At 39.2% G+C, this 23,935-nt stretch overlaps 2 non-coding genes across 2 annotated transcripts; both read right to left on the bottom strand.

Annotated features, from left to right (window-relative positions):
- Positions 1-9,768: 9,768 nt before the first annotated feature.
- On the bottom strand, positions 9,769-9,857 carry TRNAY-GUA (transfer RNA tyrosine (anticodon GUA)). Its single transcript is given in 2 exon segments — positions 9,769-9,804; positions 9,821-9,857. It is a non-coding gene; the product is annotated as a tRNA-Tyr (tRNA).
- Positions 9,858-14,387: 4,530 nt separating this feature from the next.
- On the bottom strand, positions 14,388-14,476 carry TRNAY-GUA (transfer RNA tyrosine (anticodon GUA)). Its single transcript is given in 2 exon segments — positions 14,388-14,423; positions 14,440-14,476. It is a non-coding gene; the product is annotated as a tRNA-Tyr (tRNA).
- Positions 14,477-23,935: the final 9,459 nt, after the last annotated feature.

Genomic DNA, 23,935 nt, shown 5'->3' with positions numbered 1-23,935 from the left:
AAAAGCAAATGTCCTTCGAGCCGGAATTGAACCAGCGACCTAAGGATTGCTATCATATACCAACTACAGTCCTCCGCTCTACCAGCTGAGCTATCGAAGGTAATTCGTGAGTTCACTCAATGTCAAAGTAGGACATTTTTGAAGAATCAGGTAAGCAGTTAAACATTTTGCAACATGCGGCTGTGGCAATGACATCCAGGTAAACAAAAAGTTCAACTAAACACCCTTCATTTAAAAGAAGAAGCATCGATCCCGCTACCTCTCACATGCTAAGCGAGCACTCTACCATTTGAGCTAATCCCCCACTATTCCGCTCTCATCTTTTGTAATGGCACCCTGGGCATAAAGGGGTGCCATTACAAAATGGGTAATGTAATTATCACAAGCAGAGAAATACAGTTTTTCCACATTATTCATAACTTTAAAAGTATGCATCACATTCACATAAAACTTACATTTTCAGAATCAGCATACTCCAAATACAAACATAGGTCAGAATCATACAAATTGGTCCAGTGGTTCAAAAGATAGATCGTAGTCCTTTGTGACCAAATGAAGCATGGCTTTTCTGCCCAAAACCAGTTCCACAGAGTCTTCTATCCTGGAGATAATTGGGAAGTAATCCAATTATCTCCAAGGACAGATGCAAAACTCCGTTAAGCACATGGCAGTAAAAAGACAGTAAAATACACAAGGTTACATTTATTACATAAAATACAGACATGCAACATACAGTCCTCTGCTCTACAAGAGAGAAAAACAAATGTCCTTCGAGCCGGAATTGAACCAGCGACCTAAGGATTGCTATCATATACCAACTACAGTCCTCCGCTCTACCAGCTGAGCTATCGAAGGTAATTTGTGAGTTCACTCAATGTCAAAGTAGGACATTTTTGAAGAATCAGGTAAGCAGTTAAACATTTTGCAACATGCTGCTGTGGCAATGACATCCAGGTAAACAAAAAGTTCAACTAAGCACCCTTCATTTAAAAGAAGAAGCATCGATCCCGCTACCTCTCACATGCTAAGCGAGCACTCTACCATTTGAGCTAATCCCCCACTATTCCGCTCTCATCTTTTGTAATGGTACCCTGGGCATAAAGGGGTGCCATTACAAAATGGGTAATGTAATTATCACAAGCAGAGAAATACAGTTTTTCCACATTATTCATAACTTTAAAAGTATGCATCACATTCACATAAAACTTACATTTTCAGAATCAGCATACTCCAAATACAAACATAGGTCAGAATCATACAAATTGGTTCAGTGGTTCAAAAGATAGATCGTAGTCCTTTGTGACCAAATGAAGCATGGCTTTTCTGCCCAAAACCAGTTCCACAGAGTCTTCTATCCTGGAGATAATTGGGAAGTAATCCAATTATCTCCAAGGACAGATGCAAAACTCCATTAAGCACATGGCAGTAAAAAGACAGTAAAATACACAAGGTTACATTTATTACATAAAATACAGACATGCAACATACAGTCTAAGCACCCTTCATTTAAAAGAAGAAGAAGCCACTGGAGAATGCGGGCATCGATCCCGCTACCTCTCACATGCTAAGCGAGCGCTCTACCATTTGAGCTAATCCCCCACTTTTCCGCACTCATCTTTTGTAATGGCACCCTGGGCATAAAGGGGTGCCATTACAAAATGGGTAATGTAATTATCACAAGCAGAGAAATACAGTTTTTCCACATTATTCATAACTTTAAAAGTATGCATCACATTCACATAAAACTTACATTTTCAGAATCAGCATACTCCAAATACAAACATAGGTCAGAATCATACAAATTGGTCCAGTGGTTCAAAAGATAGATCGTAGTCCTTTGTGACCAAATGAAGCATGGCTTTTCTGCCCAAAACCAGTTCCACAGAGTCTTCTATCCTGGAGATAATTGGGAAGTAATCCAATTATCTCCAAGGACAGATGCAAAACTCCATTAAGCACATGGCAGTAAAAAGACAGTAAAATACACAAGGTTACATTTATTACATAAAATACAGACATGCAACATACAGTCCTCTGCTCTACAAGAGAGAAAAGCAAATGTCCTTCGAGCCGGAATTGAACCAGCGACCTAAGGATTGCTATCATATACCAACTACAGTCCTCCGCTCTACCAGCTGAGCTATCGAAGGTAATTCGTGAGTTCACTCAATGTCAAAGTAGGACATTTTTGAAGAATCAGGTAAGCAGTTAACCATTTTGCAACATGCTGCTGTGGCAATGACATCCAGGTAAACAAAAAGTTCAACTAAGCACCCTTCATTTAAAAGAAGAAGCATCGATCCCGCTACCTCTCACATGCTAAGCGAGCACTCTACCATTTGAGCTAATCCCCCACTATTCCGCTCTCATCTTTTGTAATGGTACCCTGGGCATAAAGGGGTGCCATTACAAAATGGGTAATGTAATTATCACAAGCAGAGAAATACAGTTTTTCCACATTATTCATAACTTTAAAAGTATGCATCACATTCACATAAAACTTACATTTTCAGAATCAGCATACTCCAAATACAAACATAGGTCAGAATCATACAAATTGGTTCAGTGGTTCAAAAGATAGATCGTAGTCCTTTGTGACCAAATGAAGCATGGCTTTTCTGCCCAAAACCAGTTCCACAGAGTCTTCTATCCTGGAGATAATTGGGAAGTAATCCAATTATCTCCAAGGACAGATGCAAAACTCCATTAAGCACATGGCAGTAAAAAGACAGTAAAATACACAAGGTTACATTTATTACATAAAATACAGACATGCAACATACAGTCTAAGCACCCTTCATTTAAAAGAAGAAGAAGCCACTGGAGAATGCGGGCATCGATCCCGCTACCTCTCACATGCTAAGCGAGCGCTCTACCATTTGAGCTAATCCCCCACTTTTCCGCACTCATCTTTTGTAATGGCACCCTGGGCATAAAGGGGTGCCATTACAAAATGGGTAATGTAATTATCACAAGCAGAGAAATACAGTTTTTCCACATTATTCATAACTTTAAAAGTATGCATCACATTCACATAAAACTTACATTTTCAGAATCAGCATACTCCAAATACAAACATAGGTCAGAATCATACAAATTGGTCCAGTGGTTCAAAAGATAGATCGTAGTCCTTTGTGACCAAATGAAGCATGGCTTTTCTGCCCAAAACCAGTTCCACAGAGTCTTCTATCCTGGAGATAATTGGGAAGTAATCCAATTATCTCCAAGGACAGATGCAAAACTCCATTAAGCACATGGCAGTAAAAAGACAGTAAAATACACAAGGTTACATTTATTACATAAAATACAGACATGCAACATACAGTCCTCTGCTCTACAAGAGAGAAAAGCAAATGTCCTTCGAGCCGGAATTGAACCAGCGACCTAAGGATTGCTATCATATACCAACTACAGTCCTCCGCTCTACCAGCTGAGCTATCGAAGGTAATTCGTGAGTTCACTCAATGTCAAAGTAGGACATTTTTGAAGAATCAGGTAAGCAGTTAACCATTTTGCAACATGCTGCTGTGGCAATGACATCCAGGTAAACAAAAAGTTCAACTAAGCACCCTTCATTTAAAAGAAGAAGCATCGATCCCGCTACCTCTCACATGCTAAGCGAGCACTCTACCATTTGAGCTAATCCCCCACTATTCCGCTCTCATCTTTTGTAATGGCACCCTGGGCATAAAGGGGTGCCATTACAAAATGGGTAATGTAATTATCACAAGCAGAGAAATACAGTTTTTCCACATTATTCATAACTTTAAAAGTATGCATCACATTCACATAAAACTTACATTTTCAGAATCAGCATACTCCAAATACAAACATACGTCAAAATCATACAAATTGGTCCAGTGGTTCAAAAGATAGATCGTAGTCCTTTGTGACCAAATGAAGCATGGCTTTTCTGCCCAAAACCAGTTCCACAGAGTCTTCTATCCTGGAGATAATTGGGAAGTAATCCAATTATCTCCAAGGACAGATGCAAAACTCCATTAAGCACATGGCAGTAAAAAGACAGTAAAATACACAAGGTTACATTTATTACATAAAATACAGACATGCAACATACAGTCCTCTGCTCTACAAGAGAGAAAAACAAATGTCCTTCGAGCCGGAATTGAACCAGCGACCTAAGGATTGCTATCATATACCAACTACAGTCCTCCGCTCTACCAGCTGAGCTATCGAAGGTAATTCGTGAGTTCACTCAATGTCAAAGTAGGACATTTTTGAAGAATCAGGTAAGCAGTTAAACATTTTGCAACATGCTGCTGTGGCAATGACATCCAGGTAAACAAAAAGTTCAACTAAGCACCCTTCATTTAAAAGAAAAAGCATTGATCCCGCTACCTCTCACATGCTAAGCGAGCACTCTACCATTTGAGCTAATCCCCCACTATTCCGCTCTCATCTTTTGTAATGGCACCCTGGGCATAAAGGGGTGCCATTACAAAATGGGTAATGTAATTATCACAAGCAGAGAAATACAGTTTTTCCACATTATTCATAACTTTAAAAGTATGCATCACATTCACATAAAACTTACATTTTCAGAATCAGCATACTCCAAATACAAATTGGTCCAGTGGTTCAAAAGATAGATCGTAGTCCTTTGTGAACAAATGAAGCATGGCTTTTCTGCCCAAAACCAGTTCCACAGAGTCTTCTATCCTGGAGATAATTGGGAAGTAATCAAATTATCTCCAAGGACAGATGCAAAACTCCATTAAGCACATGGCAGTAAAAAGACAGTAAAATACACAAGGTTACATTTATTACATAAAATACAGACATGCAACATACAGTCTAAGCACCCTTCATTTAAAAGAAGAAGCAGCCACTGGAGAATGCGGGCATCGATCCCGCTACCTCTCACATGCTAAGCGAGCGCTCTACCATTTGAGCTAATCCCCCACTTTTCCGCACTCATCTTTTGTAATGGCACCCTGGGCATAAAGGGGTGCCATTACAAAATGGGTAATGTAATTATCACAAGCAGAGAAATACAGTTTTTCCACATTATTCATAACTTTAAAAGTATGCATCACATTCACATAAAACTTACATTTTCAGAATCAGCATACTCCAAATACAAACATAGGTCAGAATCATACAAATTGGTCCAGTGGTTCAAAAGATAGATCGTAGTCCTTTGTGACCAAATGAAGCATGGCTTTTCTGCCCAAAACCAGTTCCACAGAGTCTTCTATCCTGGAGATAATTGGGAAGTAATCCAATTATCTCCAAGGACAGATGCAAAACTCCATTAAGCACATGGCAGTAAAAAGACAGTAAAATACACAAGGTTACATTTATTACATAAAATACAGACATGCAACATACAGTCCTCTGCTCTACAAGAGAGAAAAGCAAATGTCCTTTGAGACGGAATTGAACCAGCGACCTAAGGATTGCTATCATATACCAACTACAGTCCTCCGCTCTACCAGCTGAGCTATCGAAGGTAATTCGTGAGTTCACTCAATGTCAAAGTAGGACATTTTTGAAGAATCAGGTAAGCAGTTAAACATTTTGCAACATGCTGCTGTGGCAATGACATCCAGGTAAACAAAAAGTTCAACTAAGCACCCTTCATTTAAAAGAAAAAGCATCGATCCCGCTACCTCTCACATGCTAAGCGAGCACTCTACCATTTGAGCTAATCCCCCACTATTCCGCTCTCATCTTTTGTAATGGCACCCTGGGCATAAAGGGGTGCCATTACAAAATGGGTAATGTAATTATCACAAGCAGAGAAATACAGTTTTTCCACATTATTCATAACTTTAAAAGTATGCATCACATTCACATAAAACTTACATTTTCAGAATCAGCATACTCCAAATACAAACATACGTCAAAATCATACAAATTGGTCCAGTGGTTCAAAAGATAGATCGTAGTCCTTTGTGACCAAATGAAGCATGGCTTTTCTGCCCAAAACCAGTTCCACAGAGTCTTCTATCCTGGAGATAATTGGGAAGTAATCCAATTATCTCCAAGGACAGATGCAAAACTCCATTAAGCACATGGCAGTAAAAAGACAGTAAAATACACAAGGTTACATTTATTACATAAAATACAGACATGCAACATACAGTCTAAGCACCCTTCATTTAAAAGAAGAAGAAGCCACTGGAGAATGCGGGCATCGATCCCGCTACCTCTCACATGCTAAGCGAGCGCTCTACCATTTTTGCTAATCCCCCACTTTTCCGCACTCATCTTTTGTAATGGCACCCTGGGCATAAAGGGGTGCCATTACAAAATGGGTAATGTAATTATCACAAGCAGAGAAATACAGTTTTTCCACATTATTCATAACTTTAAAAGTATGCATCACATTCACATAAAACTTACATTTTCAGAATCAGCATACTCCAAATACAAACATAGGTCAGAATCATACAAATTGGTCCAGTGGTTCAAAAGATAGATCGTAGTCCTTTGTGACCAAATGAAGCATGGCTTTTCTGCCCAAAACCAGTTCCACAGAGTCTTCTATCCTGGAGATAATTGGGAAGTAATCCAATTATCTCCAAGGACAGATGCAAAACTCCATTAAGCACATGGCAGTAAAAAGACAGTAAAATACACAAGGTTACATTTATTACATAAAATACAGACATGCAACATACAGTCTAAGCACCCTTCATTTAAAAGAAGAAGAAGCCACTGGCGAATGCGGGCATCGATCCCGCTACCTCTCACATGCTAAGCGAGCGCTCTACCATTTTTGCTAATCCCCCACTTTTCCGCACTCATCTTTTGTAATGGCACCCTGGGCATAAAGGGGTGCCATTACAAAATGGGTAATGTAATTATCACAAGCAGAGAAATACAGTTTTTCCACATTATTCTTAACTTTAAAAGTATGCATCACATTCACATAAAACTTACATTTTCAGAATCAGCATACTCCAAATACAAACATAGGTCAGAATCATACAAATTGGTCCAGTGGTTCAAAAGATAGATCGTAGTCCTTTGTGACCAAATGAAGCATGGCTTTTCTGCCCAAAACCAGTTCCACAGAGTCTTCTATCCTGGAGATAATTGGGAAGTAATCCAATTATCTCCAAGGACAGATGCAAAACTCCATTAAGCACATGGCAGTAAAAAGACAGTAAAATACACAAGGTTACATTTATTACATAAAATACAGACATGCAACATACAGTCCTCTGCTCTACAAGAGAGAAAAGCAAATGTCCTTCGAGCCGGAATTGAACCAGCCACCTAAGGATTGCTATCATATACCAACTACAGTCCTCCGCTCTACCAGCTGAGCTATCGAAGGTAATTCGTGAGTTCACTCAATGTCAAAGTAGGACATTTTTGAAGAATCAGGTAAGCAGTTAAACATTTTGCAACATGCTGCTGTGGCAATGACATCCAGGTAAACAAAAAGTTCAACTAAGCACCCTTCATTTAAAAGAAGAAGCATCGATCCCGCTACCTCTCACATGCTAAGCGAGCACTCTACCATTTGAGCTAATCCCCCACTATTCCGCTCTCATCTTTTGTAATGGCACCCTGGGCATAAAGGGGTGCCATTACAAAATGGGTAATGTAATTATCACAAGCAGAGAAATACAGTTTTTCCACATTATTCATAACTTTAAAAGTATGCATCACATTCACATAAAACTTACATTTTCAGAATCAGCATACTCCAAATACAAATTGGTCCAGTGGTTCAAAAGATAGATCGTAGTCCTTTGTGAACAAATGAAGCATGGCTTTTCTGCCCAAAACCAGTTCCACAGAGTCTTCTATCCTGGAGATAATTGAGAAGTAATCCAATTATCTCCAAGGACAGATGCAAAACTCCATTAAGCACATGGCAGTAAAAAGACAGTAAAATACACAAGGTTACATTTATTACATAAAATACAGACATGCAACATACAGTCTAAGCACCCTTCATTTAAAAGAAGAAGAAGCCACTGGAGAATGCGGGCATCGATCCCGCTACCTCTCACATGCTAAGCGAGCGCTCTACCATTTGAGCTAATCCCCCACTTTTCCGCACTCATCTTTTGTAATGGCACCCTGGGCATAAAGGGGTGCCATTACAAAATGGGTAATGTAATTATCACAAGCAGAGAAATACAGTTTTTCCACATTATTCATAACTTTAAAAGTATGCATCACATTCACATAAAACTTACATTTTCAGAATCAGCATACTCCAAATACAAACATAGGTCAGAATCATACAAATTGGTCCAGTGGTTCAAAAGATAGATCGTAGTCCTTTGTGACCAAATGAAGCATGGCTTTTCTGCCCAAAACCAGTTCCACAGAGTCTTCTATCCTGGAGATAATTGGGAAGTAATCCAATTATCTCCAAGGACAGATGCAAAACTCCATTAAGCACATGGCAGTAAAAAGACAGTAAAATACACAAGGTTACATTTATTACATAAAATACAGACATGCAACATACAGTCCTCTGCTCTACAAGAGAGAAAAGCAAATGTCCTTCGAGCCGGAATTGAACCAGCCACCTAAGGATTGCTATCATATACCAACTACAGTCCTCCGCTCTACCAGCTGAGCTATCGAAGGTAATTCGTGAGTTCACTCAATGTCAAAGTAGGACATTTTTGAAGAATCAGGTAAGCAGTTAAACATTTTGCAACATGCTGCTGTGGCAATGACATCCAGGTAAACAAAAAGTTCAACTAAGCACCCTTCATTTAAAAGAAGAAGCATCGATCCCGCTACCTCTCACATGCTAAGCGAGCACTCTACCATTTGAGCTAATCCCCCACTATTCCGCTCTCATCTTTTGTAATGGCACCCTGGGCATAAAGGGGTGCCATTACAAAATGGGTAATGTAATTATCACAAGCAGAGAAATACAGTTTTTCCACATTATTCATAACTTTAAAAGTATGCATCACATTCACATAAAACTTACATTTTCAGAATCAGCATACTCCAAATACAAATTGGTCCAGTGGTTCAAAAGATAGATCGTAGTCCTTTGTGAACAAATGAAGCATGGCTTTTCTGCCCAAAACCAGTTCCACAGAGTCTTCTATCCTGGAGATAATTGAGAAGTAATCCAATTATCTCCAAGGACAGATGCAAAACTCCATTAAGCACATGGCAGTAAAAAGACAGTAAAATACACAAGGTTACATTTATTACATAAAATACAGACATGCAACATACAGTCTAAGCACCCTTCATTTAAAAGAAGAAGAAGCCACTGGAGAATGCGGGCATCGATCCCGCTACCTCTCACATGCTAAGCGAGCGCTCTACCATTTGAGCTAATCCCCCACTTTTCCGCACTCATCTTTTGTAATGGCACCCTGGGCATAAAGGGGTGCCATTACAAAATGGGTAATGTAATTATCACAAGCAGAGAAATACAGTTTTTCCACATTATTCATAACTTTAAAAGTATGCATCACATTCACATAAAACTTACATTTTCAGAATCAGCATACTCCAAATACAAACATAGGTCAGAATCATACAAATTGGTCCAGTGGTTCAAAAGATAGATCGTAGTCCTTTGTGACCAAATGAAGCATGGCTTTTCTGCCCAAAACCAGTTCCACAGAGTCTTCTATCCTGGAGATAATTGGGAAGTAATCCAATTATCTCCAAGGACAGATGCAAAACTCCATTAAGCACATGGCAGTAAAAAGACAGTAAAATACACAAGGTTACATTTATTACATAAAATACAGACATGCAACATACAGTCCTCTGCTCTACAAGAGAGAAAAGCAAATGTCCTTCGAGCCGGAATCGAACCAGCGACCTAAGGATTGCTATCATATACCAACTACAGTCCTCCGCTCTACCAGCTGAGCTATCGAAGGTAATTTGTGAGTTCACTCAATGTCAAAGTAGGACATTTTTGAAGAATCAGGTAAGCAGTTAAACATTTTGCAACATGCTGCTGTGGCAATGACATCCAGGTAAACAAAAAGTTCAACTAAGCACCCTTCATTTAAAAGAAAAAGCATCGATCCCGCTACCTCTCACATGCTAAGCGAGCACTCTACCATTTGAGCTAATCCCCCACTATTCCGCTCTCATCTTTTGTAATGGCACCCTGGGCATAAAGGGGTGCCATTACAAAATGGGTAATGTAATTATCACAAGCAGAGAAATACAGTTTTTCCACATTATTCATAACTTTAAAAGTATGCATCACATTCACATAAAACTTACATTTTCAGAATCAGCATACTCCAAATACAAACATACGTCAAAATCATACAAATTGGTCCAGTGGTTCAAAAGATAGATCGTAGTCCTTTGTGACCAAATGAAGCATGGCTTTTCTGCCCAAAACCAGTTCCACAGAGTCTTCTATCCTGGAGATAATTGGGAAGTAATCCAATTATCTCCAAGGACAGATGCAAAACTCCATTAAGCACATGGCAGTAAAAAGACAGTAAAATACACAAGGTTACATTTATTACATAAAATACAGACATGCAACATACAGTCCTCTGCTCTACAAGAGAGAAAAGCAAATGTCCTTCGAGCCGGAATTGAACCAGCGACCTAAGGATTGCTATCATATACCAACTACAGTCCTCCGCTCTACCAGCTGAGCTATCGAAGGTAATTCGTGAGTTCACTCAATGTCAAAGTAGGACATTTTTGAAGAATCAGGTAAGCAGTTAAACATTTTGCAACATGCTGCTGTGGCAATGACATCCAGGTAAACAAAAAGTTCAACTAAGCACGCTTCATTTAAAAGAAGAAGCATCGATCCCGCTACCTCTCACATGCTAAGCGAGCACTCTACCATTTGAGCTAATCCCCCACTATTCCGCTCTCATCTTTTGTAATGGCACCCTGGGCATAAAGGGGTGCCATTACAAAATGGGTAATGTAATTATCACAAGCAGAGAAATACAGTTTTTCCACATTATTCATAACTTTAAAAGTATGCATCACATTCACATAAAACTTACATTTTCAGAATCAGCATACTCCAAATACAAACATAGGTCAGAATCATACAAATTGGTCCAGTGGTTCAAAAGATAGATCGTAGTCCTTTGTGACCAAATGAAGCATGGCTTTTCTGCCCAAAACCAGTTCCACAGAGTCTTCTATCCTGGAGATAATTGGGAAGTAATCCAATTATCTCCAAGGACAGATGCAAAACTCCGTTAAGCACATGGCAGTAAAAAGACAGTAAAATACACAAGGTTACATTTATTACATAAAATACAGACATGCAACATACAGTCCTCTGCTCTACAAGAGAGAAAAACAAATGTCCTTCGAGCCGGAATTGAACCAGCGACCTAAGGATTGCTATCATATACCAACTACAGTCCTCCGCTCTACCAGCTGAGCTATCGAAGGTAATTCGTGAGTTCACTCAATGTCAAAGTAGGACATTTTTGAAGAATCAGGTAAGCAGTTAAACATTTTGCAACATGCTGCTGTGGCAATGACATCCAGGTAAACAAAAAGTTCAACTAAGCACCCTTCATTTAAAAGAAGAAGCATCGATCCCGCTACCTCTCACATGCTAAGCGAGCACTCTACCATTTGAGCTAATCCCCCACTATTCCGCTCTCATCTTTTGTAATGGCACCCTGGGCATAAAGGGGTGCCATTACAAAATGGGTAATGTAATTATCACAAGCAGAGAAATACAGTTTTTCCACATTATTCATAACTTTAAAAGTATGCATCACATTCACATAAAACTTACATTTTCAGAATCAGCATACTCCAAATACAAACATACGTCAAAATCATACAAATTGGTCCAGTGGTTCAAAAGATAGATCGTAGTCCTTTGTGACCAAATGAAGCATGGCTTTTCTGCCCAAAACCAGTTCCACAGAGTCTTCTATCCTGGAGATAATTGGGAAGTAATCCAATTATCTCCAAGGACAGATGCAAAACTCCATTAAGCACATGGCAGTAAAAAGACAGTAAAATACACAAGGTTACATTTATTACATAAAATACAGACATGCAACATACAGTCTAAGCACCCTTCATTTAAAAGAAGAAGAAGCCACTGGAGAATGCGGGCATCGATCCCGCTACCTCTCACATGCTAAGCGAGCGCTCTACCATTTTTGCTAATCCCCCACTTTTCCGCACTCATCTTTTGTAATGGCACCCTGGGCATAAAGGGGTGCCATTACAAAATGGGTAATGTAATTATCACAAGCAGAGAAATACAGTTTTTCCACATTATTCATAACTTTAAAAGTATGCATCACATTCACATAAAACTTACATTTTCAGAATCAGCATACTCCAAATACAAACATAGGTCAGAATCATACAAATTGGTCCAGTGGTTCAAAAGATAGATCGTAGTCCTTTGTGACCAAATGAAGCATGGCTTTTCTGCCCAAAACCAGTTCCACAGAGTCTTCTATCCTGGAGATAATTGGGAAGTAATCCAATTATCTCCAAGGACAGATGCAAAACTCCATTAAGCACATGGCAGTAAAAAGACAGTAAAATACACAAGGTTACATTTATTACATAAAATACAGACATGCAACATACAGTCTAAGCACCCTTCATTTAAAAGAAGAAGAAGCCACTGGCGAATGCGGGCATCGATCCCGCTACCTCTCACATGCTAAGCGAGCGCTCTACCATTTTTGCTAATCCCCCACTTTTCCGCACTCATCTTTTGTAATGGCACCCTGGGCATAAAGGGGTGCCATTACAAAATGGGTAATGTAATTATCACAAGCAGAGAAATACAGTTTTTCCACATTATTCTTAACTTTAAAAGTATGCATCACATTCACATAAAACTTACATTTTCAGAATCAGCATACTCCAAATACAAACATAGGTCAGAATCATACAAATTGGTCCAGTGGTTCAAAAGATAGATCGTAGTCCTTTGTGACCAAATGAAGCATGGCTTTTCTGCCCAAAACCAGTTCCACAGAGTCTTCTATCCTGGAGATAATTGGGAAGTAATCCAATTATCTCCAAGGACAGATGCAAAACTCCATTAAGCACATGGCAGTAAAAAGACAGTAAAATACACAAGGTTACATTTATTACATAAAATACAGACATGCAACATACAGTCCTCTGCTCTACAAGAGAGAAAAGCAAATGTCCTTCGAGCCGGAATTGAACCAGCCACCTAAGGATTGCTATCATATACCAACTACAGTCCTCCGCTCTACCAGCTGAGCTATCGAAGGTAATTCGTGAGTTCACTCAATGTCAAAGTAGGACATTTTTGAAGAATCAGGTAAGCAGTTAAACATTTTGCAACATGCTGCTGTGGCAATGACATCCAGGTAAACAAAAAGTTCAACTAAGCACCCTTCATTTAAAAGAAGAAGCATCGATCCCGCTACCTCTCACATGCTAAGCGAGCACTCTACCATTTGAGCTAATCCCCCACTATTCCGCTCTCATCTTTTGTAATGGCACCCTGGGCATAAAGGGGTGCCATTACAAAATGGGTAATGTAATTATCACAAGCAGAGAAATACAGTTTTTCCACATTATTCATAACTTTAAAAGTATGCATCACATTCACATAAAACTTACATTTTCAGAATCAGCATACTCCAAATACAAATTGGTCCAGTGGTTCAAAAGATAGATCGTAGTCCTTTGTGAACAAATGAAGCATGGCTTTTCTGCCCAAAACCAGTTCCACAGAGTCTTCTATCCTGGAGATAATTGAGAAGTAATCCAATTATCTCCAAGGACAGATGCAAAACTCCATTAAGCACATGGCAGTAAAAAGACAGTAAAATACACAAGGTTACATTTATTACATAAAATACAGACATGCAACATACAGTCTAAGCACCCTTCATTTAAAAGAAGAAGAAGCCACTGGAGAATGCGGGCATCGATCCCGCTACCTCTCACATGCTAAGCGAGCGCTCTACCATTTGAGCTAATCCCCCACTTTTCCGCACTCATCTTTTGTAATGGCACCCTGGGCATAAAGGGGTGCCATTACAAAATGGGTAATGTAATTATCACAAGCAGAGAAATACAGTTTTTCCACATTATTCATAACTTTAAAAGTATGCATCACATTCACATAAAACTTACATTTTCAGAATCAGCATACTCCAAATACAAACATAGGTCAGAATCATACAAATTGGTCCAGTGGTTCAAAAGATAGATCGTAGTCCTTTGTGACCAAATGAAGCATGGCTTTTCTGCCCAAAACCAGTTCCACAGAGTCTTCTATCCTGGAGATAATTGGGAAGTAATCCAATTATCTCCAAGGACAGATGCAAAACTCCATTAAGCACATGGCAGTAAAAAGACAGTAAAATACACAAGGTTACATTTATTACATAAAATACAGACATGCAACATACAGTCCTCTGCTCTACAAGAGAGAAAAGCAAATGTCCTTCGAGCCGGAATCGAACCAGCGACCTAAGGATTGCTATCATATACCAACTACAGTCCTCCGCTCTACCAGCTGAGCTATCGAAGGTAATTCGTGAGTTCACTCAATGTCAAAGTAGGACATTTTTGAAGAATCAGGTAAGCAGTTAAACATTTTGCAACATGCTGCTGTGGCAATGACATCCAGGTAAACAAAAAGTTCAACTAAGCACCCTTCATTTAAAAGAAAAAGCATCGATCCCGCTACCTCTCACATGCTAAGCGAGCACTCTACCATTTGAGCTAATCCCCCACTATTCCGCTCTCATCTTTTGTAATGGCACCCTGGGCATAAAGGGGTGCCATTACAAAATGGGTAATGTAATTATCACAAGCAGAGAAATACAGTTTTTCCACATTATTCATAACTTTAAAAGTATGCATCACATTCACATAAAACTTACATTTTCAGAATCAGCATACTCCAAATACAAACATACGTCAAAATCATACAAATTGGTCCAGTGGTTCAAAAGATAGATCGTAGTCCTTTGTGACCAAATGAAGCATGGCTTTTCTGCCCAAAACCAGTTCCACAGAGTCTTCTATCCTGGAGATAATTGGGAAGTAATCCAATTATCTCCAAGGACAGATGCAAAACTCCATTAAGCACATGGCAGTAAAAAGACAGTAAAATACACAAGGTTACATTTATTACATAAAATACAGACATGCAACATACAGTCCTCTGCTCTACAAGAGAGAAAAGCAAATGTCCTTCGAGCCGGAATTGAACCAGCGACCTAAGGATTGCTATCATATACCAACTACAGTCCTCCGCTCTACCAGCTGAGCTATCGAAGGTAATTCGTGAGTTCACTCAATGTCAAAGTAGGACATTTTTGAAGAATCAGGTAAGCAGTTAAACATTTTGCAACATGCTGCTGTGGCAATGACATCCAGGTAAACAAAAAGTTCAACTAAGCACGCTTCATTTAAAAGAAGAAGCATCGATCCCGCTACCTCTCACATGCTAAGCGAGCACTCTACCATTTGAGCTAATCCCCCACTATTCCGCTCTCATCTTTTGTAATGGCACCCTGGGCATAAAGGGGTGCCATTACAAAATGGGTAATGTAATTATCACAAGCAGAGAAATACAGTTTTTCCACATTATTCATAACTTTAAAAGTATGCATCACATTCACATAAAACTTACATTTTCAGAATCAGCATACTCCAAATACAAACATAGGTCAGAATCATACAAATTGGTCCAGTGGTTCAAAAGATAGATCGTAGTCCTTTGTGACCAAATGAAGCATGGCTTTTCTGCCCAAAACCAGTTCCACAGAGTCTTCTATCCTGGAGATAATTGGGAAGTAATCCAATTATCTCCAAGGACAGATGCAAAACTCCGTTAAGCACATGGCAGTAAAAAGACAGTAAAATACACAAGGTTACATTTATTACATAAAATACAGACATGCAACATACAGTCCTCTGCTCTACAAGAGAGAAAAACAAATGTCCTTCGAGCCGGAATTGAACCAGCGACCTAAGGATTGCTATCATATACCAACTACAGTCCTCCGCTCTACCAGCTGAGCTATCGAAGGTAATTCGTGAGTTCACTCAATGTCAAAGTAGGACATTTTTGAAGAATCAGGTAAGCAGTTAAACATTTTGCAACATGCTGCTGTGGCAATGACATCCAGGTAAACAAAAAGTTCAACTAAGCACCCTTCATTTAAAAGAAGAAGCATCGATCCCGCTACCTCTCACATGCTAAGCGAGCACTCTACCATTTGAGCTAATCCCCCACTATTCCGCTCTCATCTTTTGTAATGGCACCCTGGGCATAAAGGGGTGCCATTACAAAATGGGTAATGTAATTATCACAAGCAGAGAAATACAGTTTTTCCACATTATTCATAACTTTAAAAGTATGCATCACATTCACATAAAACTTACATTTTCAGAATCAGCATACTCCAAATACAAACATACGTCAAAATCATACAAATTGGTCCAGTGGTTCAAAAGATAGATCGTAGTCCTTTGTGACCAAATGAAGCATGGCTTTTCTGCCCAAAACCAGTTCCACAGAGTCTTCTATCCTGGAGATAATTGGGAAGTAATCCAATTATCTCCAAGGACAGATGCAAAACTCCATTAAGCACATGGCAGTAAAAAGACAGTAAAATACACAAGGTTACATTTATTACATAAAATACAGACATGCAACATACAGTCTAAGCACCCTTCATTTAAAAGAAGAAGAAGCCACTGGAGAATGCGGGCATCGATCCCGCTACCTCTCACATGCTAAGCGAGCGCTCTACCATTTTTGCTAATCCCCCACTTTTCCGCACTCATCTTTTGTAATGGCACCCTGGGCATAAAGGGGTGCCATTACAAAATGGGTAATGTAATTATCACAAGCAGAGAAATACAGTTTTTCCACATTATTCATAACTTTAAAAGTATGCATCACATTCACATAAAACTTACATTTTCAGAATCAGCATACTCCAAATACAAACATAGGTCAGAATCATACAAATTGGTCCAGTGGTTCAAAAGATAGATCGTAGTCCTTTGTGACCAAATGAAGCATGGCTTTTCTGCCCAAAACCAGTCCCACAGAGTCTTCTATCCTGGAGATAATTGGGAAGTAATCCAATTATCTCCAAGGACAGATGCAAAACTCCATTAAGCACATGGCAGTAAAAAGACAGTAAAATACACAAGGTTACATTTATTACATAAAATACAGACATGCAACATACAGTCCTCTGCTCTACAAGAGAGAAAAGCAAATGTCCTTCGAGCCGGAATTGAACCAGCGACCTAAGGATTGCTATCATATACCAACTACAGTCCTCCGCTCTACCAGCTGAGCTATCGAAGGTAATTTGTGAGTTCACTCAATGTCAAAGTAGGACATTTTTGAAGAATCAGGTAAGCAGTTAAACATTTTGCAACATGCTGCTGTGGCAATGACATCCAGGTAAACAAAAAGTTCAACTAAGCACCCTTCATTTAAAAGAAGAAGCATCGATCCCGCTACCTCTCACATGCTAAGCGAGCACTCTACCATTTGAGCTAATCCCCCACTATTCCGCTCTCATCTTTTGTAATGGCACCCTGGGCATAAAGGGGTGCCATTACAAAATGGGTAATGTAATTATCACAAGCAGAGAAATACAGTTTTTCCACATTATTCATAACTTTAAAAGTATGCATCACATTCACATAAAACTTACATTTTCAGAATCAGCATACTCCAAATACAAACATACGTCAAAATCATACAAATTGGTCCAGTGGTTCAAAAGATAGATCGTAGTCCTTTGTGACCAAATGAAGCATGGCTTTTCTGCCCAAAACCAGTTCCACAGAGTCTTCTATCCTGGAGATAATTGGGAAGTAATCCAATTATCTCCAAGGACAGATGCAAAACTCCATTAAGCACATGGCAGTAAAAAGACAGTAAAATACACAAGGTTACATTTATTACATAAAATACAGACATGCAACATACAGTCCTCTGCTCTACAAGAGAGAAAAGCAAATGTCCTTCGAGCCGGAATTGAACCAGCGACCTAAGGATTGCTATCATATACCAACTACAGTCCTCCGCTCTACCAGCTGAGCTATCGAAGGTAATTCGTGAGTTCACTCAATGTCAAAGTAGGACATTTTTGAAGAATCAGGTAAGCAGTTAAACATTTTGCAACATGCGGCTGTGGCAATGACATCCAGGTAAACAAAAAGTTCAACTAAACACCCTTCATTTAAAAGAAGAAGCATCGATCCCGTTACCTCTCACATGCTAAGCGAGCACTCTACCATTTGAGCTAATCCCCCACTATTCCGCTCTCATCTTTTGTAATGGCACCCTGGGCATAAAGGGGTGCCATTACAAAATGGGTAATGTAATTATCACAAGCAGAGAAATACAGTTTTTCCACATTATTCATAACTTTAAAAGTATGCATCACATTCACATAAAACTTACATTTTCAGAATCAGCATACTCCAAATACAAACATAGGTCAGAATCATACAAATTGGTCCAGTGGTTCAAAAGATAGATCGTAGTCCTTTGTGACCAAATGAAGCATGGCTTTTCTGCCCAAAACCAGTTCCACAGAGTCTTCTATCCTGGAGATAATTGGGAAGTAATCCAATTATCTCCAAGGACAGATGCAAAACTCCATTAAGCACATGGCAGTAAAAAGACAGTAAAATACACAAGGTTACATTTATTACATAAAATACAGACATGCAACATACAGTCTAAGCACCCTTCATTTAAAAGAAGAAGAAGCCACTGGAGAATGCGGGCATCGATCCCGCTACCTCTCACATGCTAAGCGAGCGCTCTACCATTTTTGCTAATCCCCCACTTTTCCGCACTCATCTTTTGTAATGGCACCCTGGGCATAAAGGGGTGCCATTACAAAATGGGTAATGTAATTATCACAAGCAGAGAAATACAGTTTTTCCACATTATTCATAACTTTAAAAGTATGCATCACATTCACATAAAACTTACATTTTCAGAATCAGCATACTCCAAATACAAACATAGGTCAGAATCATACAAATTGGTCCAGTGGTTCAAAAGATAGATCGTAGTCCTTTGTGACCAAATGAAGCATGGCTTTTCTGCCCAAAACCAGTTCCACAGAGTCTTCTATCCTGGAGATAATTGGGAAGTAATCCAATTATCTCCAAGGACAGATGCAAAACTCCATTAAGCACATGGCAGTAAAAAGACAGTAAAATACACAAGGTTACATTTATTACATAAAATACAGACATGCAACATACAGTCCTCTGCTCTACAAGAGAGAAAAGCAAATGTCCTTCGAGCCGGAATTGAACCAGCGACCTAAGGATTGCTATCATATACCAACTACAGTCCTCCGCTCTACCAGCTGAGCTATCGAAGGTAATTTGTGAGTTCACTCAATGTCAAAGTAGGACATTTTTGAAGAATCAGGTAAGCAGTTAAACATTTTGCAACATGCTGCTGTGGCAATGACATCCAGGTAAACAAAAAGTTCAACTAAGCACCCTTCATTTAAAAGAAGAAGCATCGATCCCGCTACCTCTCACATGCTAAGCGAGCACTCTACCATTTGAGCTAATCCCCCACTATTCCGCTCTCATCTTTTGTAATGGCACCCTGGGCATAAAGGGGTGCCATTACAAAATGGGTAATGTAATTATCACAAGCAGAGAAATACAGTTTTTCCACATTATTCATAACTTTAAAAGTATGCATCACATTCACATAAAACTTACATTTTCAGAATCAGCATACTCCAAATACAAACATACGTCAAAATCATACAAATTGGTCCAGTGGTTCAAAAGATAGATCGTAGTCCTTTGTGACCAAATGAAGCATGGCTTTTCTGCCCAAAACCAGTTCCACAGAGTCTTCTATCCTGGAGATAATTGGGAAGTAATCCAATTATCTCCAAGGACAGATGCAAAACTCCGTTAAGCACATGGCAGTAAAAAGACAGTAAAATACACAAGGTTACATTTATTACATAAAATACAGACATGCAACATACAGTCCTCTGCTCTACAAGAGAGAAAAACAAATGTCCTTCGAGCCGGAATTGAACCAGCGACCTAAGGATTGCTATCATATACCAACTACAGTCCTCCGCTCTACCAGCTGAGCTATCGAAGGTAATTCGTGAGTTCACTCAATGTCAAAGTAGGACATTTTTGAAGAATCAGGTAAGCAGTTAAACATTTTGCAACATGCTGCTGTGGCAATGACATCCAGGTAAACAAAAAGTTCAACTAAGCACCCTTCATTTAAAAGAAGAAGCATCGATCCCGCTACCTCTCACATGCTAAGCGAGCACTCTACCATTTGAGCTAATCCCCCACTATTCCGCTCTCATCTTTTGTAATGGCACCCTGGGCATAAAGGGGTGCCATTACAAAATGGGTAATGTAATTATCACAAGCAGAGAAATACAGTTTTTCCACATTATTCATAACTTTAAAAGTATGCATCACATTCACATAAAACTTACATTTTCAGAATCAGCATACTCCAAATACAAACATAGGTCAGAATCATACAAATTGGTCCAGTGGTTCAAAAGATAGATCGTAGTCCTTTGTGACCAAATGAAGCATGGCTTTTCTGCCCAAAACCAGTTCCACAGAGTCTTCTATCCTGGAGATAATTGGGAAGTAATCCAATTATCTCCAAGGACAGATGCAAAACTACATTAAGCACATGGCAGTAAAAAGACAGTAAAATACACAAGGTTACATTTATTACATAAAATACAGACATGCAACATACAGTCTAAGCACCCTTCATTTAAAAGAAGAAGAAGCCACTGGAGAATGCGGGCATCGATCCCGCTACCTCTCACATGCTAAGCGAGCGCTCTACCATTTTTGCTAATCCCCCACTTTTCCGCACTCATCTTTTGTAATGGCACCCTGGGCATAAAGGGGTGCCATTACAAAATGGGTAATGTAATTATCACAAGCAGAGAAATACAGTTTTTCCACATTATTCATAACTTTAAAAGTATGCATCACATTCACATAAAACTTACATTTTCAGAATCAGCATACTCCAAATACAAACATAGGTCAGAATCATACAAATTGGTCCAGTGGTTCAAAAGATAGATCGTAGTCCTTTGTGACCAAATGAAGCATGGCTTTTCTGCCCAAAACCAGTTCCACAGAGTCTTCTATCCTGGAGATAATTGGGAAGTAATCCAATTATCTCCAAGGACAGATGCAAAACTCCATTAAGCACATGGCAGTAAAAAGACAGTAAAATACACAAGGTTACATTTATTACATAAAATACAGACATGCAACATACAGTCCTCTGCTCTACAAGAGAGAAAAGCAAATGTCCTTCGAGCCGGAATTGAACCAGCGACCTAAGGATTGCTATCATATACCAACTACAGTCCTCCGCTCTACCAGCTGAGCTATCGAAGGTAATTTGTGAGTTCACTCAATGTCAAAGTAGGACATTTTTGAAGAATCAGGTAAGCAGTTAAACATTTTGCAACATGCTGCTGTGGCAATGACATCCAGGTAAACAAAAAGTTCAACTAAGCACCCTTCATTTAAAAGAAGAAGCATCGATCCCGCTACCTCTCACATGCTAAGCGAGCACTCTACCATTTGAGCTAATCCCCCACTATTCCGCTCTCATCTTTTGTAATGGCACCCTGGGCATAAAGGGGTGCCATTACAAAATGGGTAATGTAATTATCACAAGCAGAGAAATACAGTTTTTCCACATTATTCATAACTTTAGAAGTATGCATCACATTCACATAAAACTTACATTTTCAGAATCAGCATACTCCAAATACAAACATACGTCAAAATCATACAAATTGGTCCAGTGGTTCAAAAGATAGATCGTAGTCCTTTGTGACCAAATGAAGCATGGCTTTTCTGCCCAAAACCAGTTCCACAGAGTCTTCTATCCTGGAGATAATTGGGAAGTAATCCAATTATCTCCAAGGACAGATGCAAAACTCCATTAAGCACATGGCAGTAAAAAGACAGTAAAATACACAAGGTTACATTTATTACATAAAATACAGACATGCAACATACAGTCCTCTGCTCTACAAGAGAGAAAAGCAAATGTCCTTCGAGCCGGAATTGAACCAGCCACCTAAGGATTGCTATCATATACCAACTACAGTCCTCCGCTCTACCAGCTGAGCTATCGAAGGTAATTCGTGAGTTCACTCAATGTCAAAGTAGGACATTTTTGAAGAATCAGGTAAGCAGTTAAACATTTTGCAACATGCGGCTGTGGCAATGACATCCAGGTAAACAAAAAGTTCAACTAAACACCCTTCATTTAAAAGAAGAAGCATCGATCCCGCTACCTCTCACATGCTAAGCGAGCACTCTACCATTTGAGCTAATCCCCCACTATTCCGCTCTCATCTTTTGTAATGGCACCCTGGGCATAAAGGGGTGCCATTACAAAATGGGTAATGTAATTATCACAAGCAGAGAAATACAGTTTTTCCACATTATTCATAACTTTAAAAGTATGCATCACATTCACATAAAACTTACATTTTCAGAATCAGCATACTCCAAATACAAACATAGGTCAGAATCATACAAATTGGTCCAGTGGTTCAAAAGATAGATCGTAGTCCTTTGTGACCAAATGAAGCATGGCTTTTCTGCCCAAAACCAGTTCCACAGAGTCTTCTATCCTGGAGATAATTGGGAAGTAATCCAATTATCTCCAAGGACAGATGCAAAACTCCATTAAGCACATGGCAGTAAAAAGACAGTAAAATACACAAGGTTACATTTATTACATAAAATACAGACATGCAACATACAGTCTAAGCACCCTTCATTTAAAAGAAGAAGAAGCCACTGGAGAATGCGGGCATCGATCCCGCTACCTCTCACATGCTAAGCGAGCGCTCTACCATTTTTGCTAATCCCCCACTTTTCCGCACTCATCTTTTGTAATGGCACCCTGGGCATAAAGGGGTGCCATTACAAAATGGGTAATGTAATTATCACAAGCAGAGAAATACAGTTTTTCCACATTATTCATAACTTTAAAAGTATGCATCACATTCACATAAAACTTACATTTTCAGAATCAGCATACTCCAAATACAAACATAGGTCAGAATCATACAAATTGGTCCAGTGGTTCAAAAGATAGATCGTAGTCCTTTGTGACCAAATGAAGCATGGCTTTTCTGCCCAAAACCAGTTCCACAGAGTCTTCTATCCTGGAGATAATTGGGAAGTAATCCAATTATCTCCAAGGACAGATGCAAAACTCCATTAAGCACATGGCAGTAAAAAGACAGTAAAATACACAAGGTTACATTTATTACATAAAATACAGACATGCAACATACAGTCCTCTGCTCTACAAGAGAGAAAAGCAAATGTCCTTCGAGCCGGAATTGAACCAGCGACCTAAGGATTGCTATCATATACCAACTACAGTCCTCCGCTCTACCAGCTGAGCTATCGAAGGTAATTCGTGAGTTCACTCAATGTCAAAGTAGGACATTTTTGAAGAATCAGGTAAGCAGTTAAACATTTTGCAACATGCGGCTGTGGCAATGACATCCAGGTAAACAAAAAGTTCAACTAAACACCCTTCATTTAAAAGAAGAAGCATCGATCCCGCTACCTCTCACATGCTAAGCGAGCACTCTACCATTTGAGCTAATCCCCCACTATTCCGCTCTCATCTTTTGTAATGGCACCCTGGGCATAAAGGGGTGCCATTACAAAATGGGTAATGTAATTATCACAAGCAGAGAAATACAGTTTTTCCACATTATTCATAACTTTAAAAGTATGCATCACATTCACATAAAACTTACATTTTCAGAATCAGCATACTCCAAATACAAACATAGGTCAGAATCATACAAATTGGTCCAGTGGTTCAAAAGATAGATCGTAGTCCTTTGTGACCAAATGAAGCATGGCTTTTCTGCCCAAAACCAGTTCCACAGAGTCTTCTATCCTG

This window comes from Pelobates fuscus, chromosome 4 (genome assembly GCF_036172605.1).
Source record: "Pelobates fuscus isolate aPelFus1 chromosome 4, aPelFus1.pri, whole genome shotgun sequence".
In the NCBI taxonomy this organism is placed as follows: Eukaryota; Metazoa; Chordata; class Amphibia; order Anura; family Pelobatidae; genus Pelobates; species Pelobates fuscus.
Note: the sequence above shows the minus strand (reverse complement) of the source record. Positions and strands in the feature narration are given on the sequence as shown.